Source organism: Oncorhynchus kisutch, linkage group LG9 (assembly GCF_002021735.2).
Source record: "Oncorhynchus kisutch isolate 150728-3 linkage group LG9, Okis_V2, whole genome shotgun sequence".
Taxonomy (NCBI): domain Eukaryota; kingdom Metazoa; phylum Chordata; class Actinopteri; order Salmoniformes; family Salmonidae; genus Oncorhynchus; species Oncorhynchus kisutch.
This window is the reverse complement of record NC_034182.2, coordinates 20,345,147-20,351,274: the sequence shown is the minus strand read 5'-3', so window position 1 is coordinate 20,351,274 and position 6,128 is coordinate 20,345,147.

The following is a 6,128-nucleotide window of genomic DNA, read 5'->3' as shown; positions in this document are numbered from 1 at the left end:
AACTCTTTCACCAATTTTCCAGTGCACAGTTTGGATTGATTGATTTATTTTATTTGTCAATAAATAAATAAAATACTACAGTACCAGTCAAATGTTTGGACACATTCAAGAGTTTTTAGAATAATAGTAAATACATCAAAACGATGAAATAACAGATGTGGAATCATGTAGTAAGCCAAAAAGTGTTAAACAAATAAATATATTTTATATTCTTCAATGTAGCAACTCTTTGCCTTGATGACAGCTTTGCAAACTCTTGGCATTCTCTCAACCAGCTTCACCTGGAATGCTCTGCGATCCAACTCATCCCAAAGCATCTCAATTGGGTTGAGGTCAGGGGATTGTGGCGGCCATCTGATGCAGCACTCCATCACTCTCCTTCTTATTCAAATAGTCCTTACACAGACTGGAGGTGTGTTGGGTCATTGTCCTGATATGATAGTTCGACTAAGCGGAAACCAGATGGGATGGTGTATCGCTGCAGAATGCTGTGGTAGCCATGCTGGTTAAGTGTGCCTTGAATTCAATTTTTTTTGTATTGACTGATTAAAGTAATGATGGACTCGTTTCTCTTTACTTATTTTAGCTGTTCTTGCCATAATATTGACTTGGTCTTTTACCAAATAGGGCTATCTTCTGTATACCATCCCTACCTTGTCACAGCACAACTGATTGGCTCAAACGCATTAAGAAGGAAAGAAATTCCACAAATTAACTTTTAACAAGGCACACCTGTTCATTGAAATGGATTCCAGGTGAGTCCTTCATGAAGCTGGTTGAGAGAATGCCAAGAGTGTGCAAAGCTGCCATGAAGGCAAATGCCAAGAGTGTGCAAAGCTGCCATGATTTTGATTTAACACATTTTTGGTTACTACATGATTTCATATGTAATTTCATAGTTTTGATGTCTTCACTATTATTCTACAATGTAGATAATAGTAAAAATAAAGAAAAACTCTGGAATGAGTAGGTGTGTCCAAACTTTTGACTGGTGTTGTAAATCTACACAAATAATTGTAAAAGTGACCGGGATTGCACAATAAAGTTGGGAATTTATTTCCATTTAGGTCCCTACTTTGCTTCAGCGTATGCTACACTAATATAAGGACTAAATGCCTGTCTAATTTACACATCTCTATCTGGCTTTTGGAGGGAACGTTATTTTTTAATTGGAAAGTTAATTTATTTTTTGCTGTTGAGATTTAAATCAGCACATCACTTCAATATTGTTGCTTTAAATCAGTGTGCACATGTGTATTGTCTTTCTCTCTCTCTCCCTCAATTCCATTCAAATTATATCCAAAATAGATAATCCTGTTTAAAATCGACAGATATACTACGGTTCAAAAGATTGGGGTCACCTAAAAACATATGTATATATTTTTTTTTAAAGCAAATTTTTGGTCCATTAAAATAACATATAATTGATCAGAAATACAGTAAAGAGGTGACTCCAGAATGCTGGCCTTCTACGCAGAGTTCCTCTGTGCAGTGTCTGTGTTCTTTTGCCCATCTTAATCTTTTCTTTTTATTGGCCAGTCTGAGATATGGCTTTTTCTTTGCAACTCTGCCTAGAAGGCCAGCATCCCGGAGTCGCATCTTCACTGTTGACGTTGAGACTGGTGTTTTGCGGGTACTATTTAATGAAGCTGCCAGTTGAGGACTTGTGAGGCATCTGTTTCTCAAACTAGATACTCTAATGCACTGTACTTGTCCTCTTGCTCAGTTGTGCACCGGGGCCTCTCACTCCTCTTTCTCTTCTGGTTAGGGACAGTTTGCGCTGTTCTGTGAAGGGAGTAGTACACAGCGTTGCAGATCTTCAGTTTCTTGGCAATTTCTTTAATGGAAAAGTCTTAATTTCCCAGAACAAGAACATACTGATGAGTTTCAGAAGAAAGTTATTTGTTTCTGGCCATTTTGAGCCTGTAATCGAACCCACAAATGCTGATGCTCCAGATATTCCAACTAGTCTAAAGAAGGACAGTTTTATTGCTTCTTTATCAGAACAACAGTTTTCAGATGTGCTAACATTGCAAAAGGGTTTTCCAATGATCAATTAACCTTTTAAAATTATACACTTGGATTAGCTAGCACAACGTGCCATTGGGACACAGGAGTGATGGTTGCTGGTAATGGGCCTCTGTACGCCTATGTAGATATTCCACTAAAAGAATCAGCCGTTTCCAGCTACAATAGTCATTTACAACCATAACAATGTCTACACTGTATTTCTGATCAATTTTATGTTATTTTAATGGACAAAATAATTGCTTTTCTTTCAACAACAAGGTCATTTCCAAGTTACACTACCGTTCAAAAGTTTGGGGTTGTCCCAGCCTACGTCTTCAGGTAATAATTCCAGGTAATAAATTCAATGCAGTTTTTAGCCTTATAATTAGCTAATGAATGATGTGCTATGCATAAGCTTCTAATGTATAGCCTCTGTCTCTTGCGCTATATGCACCAGATGCTCTGCTGTCCTCTCTCCTTAATTTTTTTTTTCTTTAGCTCTTGGAGTCTTAGGAAAAGCTAGACTAGAAATAGCTTGCTGGAATAATTTATTTGTAGCATTTCTTATACTAATAGACTATTGGAAGAGGGATGCAAGCTCTTGTTTGGAGAATGTTAAGTACCTCAGCCAATAGAACTCACAGAGTTTGAAAGAAGAGAGAATGCAGAATGGCGGTAGGCTAGAGCAGTTCTTTGTTCAGACCTGTAACCATCCCATTTTTGTGAAGAGAAAAGAAAGCCATCGGCATCTTATTCTATATTATAAACTGGGTGGTTCGAGCCCTGAATGCTGATTGGCTGAAAGATGTGGTATAAATAACATTTAAAATTCAGACTGTATAACACCTGTATGACAAAACATTAATTACTTTGGTAACCAGTTTATAATAGCAATAACACACCTTGGGGTTTTGTGGTATATGGCCATTATATCACGGCTAAGGGCTGTATCCAGGCATACCGCATTGCGTTGTGCATAAGAACAGTCCTTAGCCACGGTATATTGGTCATATACCACACCCCCTCAGGACTTACTGCTTAATTATTCAAGCATGTCATTACAATGATGAAGATCAGGACAAATAAACATTTAACTTAGGGTAACTGTTGAAAGCGAGGAAGGAGTGAAGCAACAAAAGAGAAAGAGGAGGTAGGCATGCCCCACAACATTAGGGGAAATATTATGAAAAGGTGTGCATGTGTCAGAGTACTAATTATACAAATGTAAAATAAGCCCTATTATATTTCCAAATTAAAATCTAAATCGCTAGCCTAAAATTGTAACTTTGTAGGCACATATCCTGCACCAGCATCACATGTTTTCTCTGAGGTTCATGGTTTGAAAGAGGTGTGTAACTGCAGTCCATATACAGTACCAGTCAAAAGTTTGGACACACCTACTCATTCAAAGATTTTTCTTTATTTTTACTATTTTCTACATTGTAAAATAATAGTGAATACATCAAAACTGTGAAATAACACAAATGGAATCATGTAGTAACCAAAAAAGTGTTAAACAAATGAAAAGATATGTTAGATTCTTCAAAGTAGCCACCTGTTGTCTTGATGATATAGGGGTGGTATACAAAAGATAGCCCTATTTGGTAAAGACAAAGTCCACATTATGGCAAGAACAGCTCAAATAAGCAAATAGAAATGAAAGTCCAACATTACCCTAAGACATGAAGGTCAGTCAATCCAGAAAATGTCAAGAACTTTGAAAGTGCAGTCGCAAAAACCATCAAGTGCTTTGCTGTAACTGGCTCTCATGAGGACTGCCACAGGAAAGGAAGACCCAGAGTTACATCTGCTGCAGAGGATAAGTACATTAGAGTTACCAGCCTCAGAAATTGCAGTCCAAATAAATGCTTCCCAGAGGTCAAGTAACAGACACATCTCACCATCAACTGTTCAGAGGAGACTGTGTGAATCAGGCCTTCATGGTTGAATTGCTGTAAAGAAACCACGACTAAAGGAGACTAATAAGAAGAAGAGACTTGCTTGGGCATAGAAACACGAGTAATGGACATTTGACCTGTGGACATCTGTCCTTTGGTCCGATGAGTCCAAATTGGAGATTTTTGGTTCCAATCACTGTGTCTTTGTGAGACGCAGAGTAGGTGAACGGATGATCTCTACATGTGTGGTTCCCACCGTGAAGCATGGAGGAGGAGGTGTGATGGTGTGGGGGTGCTTTGCTGGTGACACTGTCTGTGATTTATTTATAATTCAAGGCACAATTAACCAGCATGGTTACAACAGCATTCTGCAGCGATAGGCCATCCCATCTGGTTTCCGCTTAGTGGGACTATCATTTGTTTATCACCAGGACAAAGACCAAAAACACACCTCCAGGCTGTGTAAGGGCTATTTGACCAAGAAGGAGAGTGATGGTGTGCTGCATCAGATAACCTGGCCTCCACATTCACTCGAGTTCAACCCAATTGAGATGGTTTGGGATGAGTTGGGCCACAGAATGAAGAAAAAGCAGCCCATATGTGCTCAGCATATGTGGGAACTCATTCAAGACTGTTGGAAAAGCATTCCAGGTGAAGCTGGTTGAGAGAATGCCAAGAGTGTGCAAAGCTGTCATCAAGGCAAAGGGTGGCTACTTTGAAGAATATAACATATATTTTCATTTGTTTAACACTTTTTGGCTTACTACATGATTCCATATGTGTCATTTCATAGTGCTGATGTCTTCACTATTATTCTACAATGTACGGTAGAAAATAGTAAAAATAAAGGAAAACCCTTGAATGAGTAGGTGTGTCCAAACTTGTGACTGGTACTGTAATACAGTATAATACAGTACAGTAATACAGTCCACACTCCAAAAGATTAACTTGCTGGAGCTAGTTTCATTTACTTACCCAATGGAATGGAACATTTGTAAAATGCAGGGAAAATATTCACCCTGATCTGTAGCTTATTCTTTAGATATTTGGGGCTGCTGGTGAACCATGATGTTTTGGGGCTGCTGGTGAACCATGATGTGCAGGCATAATCAAAGTGACACTGGACTAGCACACCTGCCACAGTCTTTAGAATGTCTATAGCTAGGTTTTCATCAAATTGGCAACATATTTTTATGTGAATATTCTAAAATATGCATGTAAACGCATGTAAAGCGCATTATGAGCAAAAAAAGATATAGCTTGTATAAAGAAAGGAAGAGAAGTTTAGGCCTATCCCCAGAGACATAGAGATATTCTAGCAGCATGCGACCACAGTGACTGAGTCTGCTATATAGTTATAGACTTACAGAAGAAGGTTCATTGGTTAATTTTTTATTAGCATATTTTGTATAAAGACAAGCAGTATATTGTTAGATTATAGGAGAAACTCTGGTAGGCCTGAAACATTCTTCCTCAACTCCATTTCAACTGTCAGAGTAAGTTGGAGCATTGGTGAGGCACTGCCTTCCTATCATAGGCTTGCAGTTGCTAAAGCTTAATAATGGCCACACCAAACCAAATCTTCACAAAAATGTATAAACTTTATTAGGATAATATCAAAAGCAGGATATTATATTGCGGCAAACACAGCATTACAGTTGGAACTTAATTTAGCCAAAGAAAATGCTCAACATAATGAAACAAAACAATTGCGAACTGGTTTAAACCTTCACAAAAGTTTCGAACAGGCAATATTTCAGCAATTAGCAACAAATGCAAGTGCCTACCATACCCAACAAATGACAGAAATAGGCTGATGTTATTTATTTTACAACAGACCTAGTTAAAACCTATTTTAAACTAAATATGGAGCACACAAATAAATTTAATTTAGCCAATGAAAATGTCTTAACAAAATTAAACAGAACAGGTTTTGCATATTTAAAAACTGGTTTCAATTAATAAATAGTCTTAAAATAATAACAATTATATACAATCAAAATAATGATAAAATTTTTTTTAAATAAATGTACGTTTCAAAATTCCATCCTTCCTGAATAGGGAGTTGCACAGTAGCCTGCATTTGGGCTGAACAACCTTCTAATCTTCCACTACAATATTAAAACATATACTGAATTAGCCTTGTAAGCTATGATAGACAGCCTCTCCTGGACAATTTGGCCTACCACAATTTTATTTATTGGCATTTAATTTTTTATC